This window comes from Drosophila biarmipes, chromosome 2L (assembly GCF_025231255.1).
Source record: "Drosophila biarmipes strain raj3 chromosome 2L, RU_DBia_V1.1, whole genome shotgun sequence".
Classification (NCBI taxonomy): domain Eukaryota; kingdom Metazoa; phylum Arthropoda; class Insecta; order Diptera; family Drosophilidae; genus Drosophila; species Drosophila biarmipes.
This window is the reverse complement of record NC_066612.1, coordinates 22292709-22295599: the sequence shown is the minus strand read 5'-3', so window position 1 is coordinate 22295599 and position 2891 is coordinate 22292709.

Genomic DNA, 2891 nt, shown 5'->3' with positions numbered 1-2891 from the left:
TTCCAGTTCAGAACGAAATCCTTAAAGCCTTCGCAGGCCGCTGGCAAAAGCCTGATCCGTGACACACATTTGCCATCATCATTGTTTAACAATATTTGGTTGAGCGAAACTAGATAAGCCCCGGATTAACCGATCTGAACCTTATGCACACACCGTCTAGGGTTGATTGGCCTGCTCTTCCCGCTTATCAAGCCACTCGGACCGGTCGTGATGGCCCTTTTCTGGGCGCTTTTCCTCCGGCTTCGTGGTTCTTCTGCGAGCTATCTCAACATTTATTTGGTGACCGGGATTTGCCGCTAATTTCGCTTATCGCTTGACGTGTGCAGATACACAAGGTAAATAATCACTCACCGGCCACGCGGCCAGCGCAGACTTGAAATGTTTACGGGCCATTTCGTCTTTCTTTTTATCTGTGGGCTCTGCGGCGGAGGTCTGAGCATTCAGCAGAAATGAAGAATAAATTCTATATTTTTTCGCAAGCTGAAAACTGACCCAAAAAGCGACGGGGAAATAAAGGAAAATCCCAGGGCAGACAGATTAAACAAACATTGGGCCGACAGCAGTCGAGCTGAGTCAGTCAGCGCCTTGAAGTGGCAGTGGCCAGCTGGCGGCCCCTTCGCCCCATTCCCCGCTTCTATTTTTGTGGTCACCAGCGGACGAGCTGCATAAATTTCTGTTTCTGTCTCGCCTTCTGTAAATCTCGAGGCAAGTCGGAATGTTCGCTCTGCGTGTGCAGTTTGTGCCAAAGTTCTTGTTTAAAGACCGCGCCAAAAGGAGGCCAAACTAATAAAGATGAAATGGAAATTCGTTGCGAGAAACGAGAGCAGACGAACCACTATGAGCGATCGGCAGGCAGAAGGCGGTGCGGGTTCAAGGCTGCTATGAGAGGAAAATGTGGGAAAATAATTGGAGGTGGGTGGGGAAATTAAGAGGCGTGGTTCATATTTGACCTATCAACTCAATATAATGGCTAAAACGACCTTCCGGGGGAAACACCATATAAAAAGTGAATTGTTTAGCCACGAGTCATAGTGCATAGTCTGATTAATGTTCCCTCTTCCTGCGATCTACGCTCACACATAAATACCATTTGTCCTGATCTCCATAGGCAATTCCCTTGAAGTCGATTAGGATAATCGCTTTCAAATCACCTGAAGACCGCACGACACCCATCCCCATAATCATTGCGATAATTGTCGAATTATAAGGCAAATAAACCTCGTCATTGATCCCTGGATCATTGAAGGCTTCGCCCAATAAATCTCCCACAGTCGGGCAAGCCGTTTCTAGCGCCAAATCCCCCGAATTAAATTGTGGGGCAAATCCCTTTAAAGCGTGCGCCACAGCAACAACATGTTGCACGAACCGCCCACCCAGCCCGTTCCACCCTCCCCCCCTCGGGCAGCAGCCATTTTGTCACGAGCCCGCCGCAAAGCCCTACTAAAGAGGAGCAGGCTGCCACTTTCAGGTTCTGCCGCCCGCAAATAAAAACATTAAATGCTTTGTTGGCCATACTTCCCCTGCTTGCCCGCCGAAGCACCACCCACCTCGCGGCAACGTGTTGGCCATTCATTCAGTCATTAAGTGGCAGCTGACGCCGCAGGGGGTGGCGCTGGCCCGAGGGATGGGTCTTGGATCTGGGATCCGGCTCCGGCGGCTCCCGCAATTTGTGGCCAGCTAAATAATTTTTATTACAATTCGGTTTCGGCTTAATGCTGTTTTAGTCAATTTATTATTAGAACCCTTGTTTGGCACTCGTGCTACTATTTCTTCCCGAACCCGTGGTGTAGGGTTGGGTCGCAGATGAAACTCTATTACAGGTCTTACCATGGTTCGGATAAGGTTTTTATTTTAAAGGAAATGCCATACACCATTATTACATCTTCAAAGGTTCATGATTCAGGGGACTTTTCGGCGTGGGCTAATTAAAACTTTTCCATTCTGTGCTTTACCTTGATCAAGCCTCGACTAAATCGCATATAAAATACATCCGATGTTGCGGAACCAACTAAAACAAGTGAACTTTGCAGTTGGTCTGAGCACACACAAGTCAACCCCAAGCCCCCTGTAAAGTTTGGCACTTCTTCAAAGCGTTTCGGAGGCGGCCCGTCAAATTAACCTTGAAATGTGAATAACATTTTGTCGAAGACTCGCAGCGCATTTTAATTGAATTTAATTAACATTTTACTACGCTCGATACTTCGGATATGGGAAAAGCGACAACGAAGCAGAAGCCGGCGGACAAACAAATGGACGGACGTGCGGACAGACGGCAACTGGCGGACAAGCCAAAAAGCCAAGTTGACAATGAAGCGGGCGGCGCATGCGCGCAGACTAATTGTCCAGTAAGCGGTGGCCGGAGGGGAGGGGCGGCCCTGAGGGCGACTAATAAGAGTAGCAACAACTACATTGGCAATGTGACCCAGACAACAACAAAGCGTACAGTGGGAAAAGTTCGAGTGATTGTGGGTGGTTTAAGGGGCGACAGGCAGACATTGCACTTGAAATTCAAGACAATGAACAATTGGTAATGATGCATGTTGTTGGCGGCTAGCGGGCAAGGTGAGGGCCTAACGATTTAAAATGAATAGTACCTTCTAGAAATCCTTACTTAGGAAAGTCGTTAAATGTTAAAAGATAGAAACTCTTAGGATCTGTATCAAATTAAACGTTGTTTCTTTTTTATTTATTTCTAAAGGTTTTCTCTGGGTTGAGTTCGTGGCTCCAATGCAGTTTGTCAAGTGCAGAAATAAATGTTTATCTGAGGCATTGAATATCAGATACCGAAGTGAAACCCAAACACACAGATTCAGAGGCAGGCAGCGGTGCAGAGGCAGATACAAGAGGAAGGTGTCGGTTCTTCGGCTGTCCGCACTTGAGACTCGTTGAGA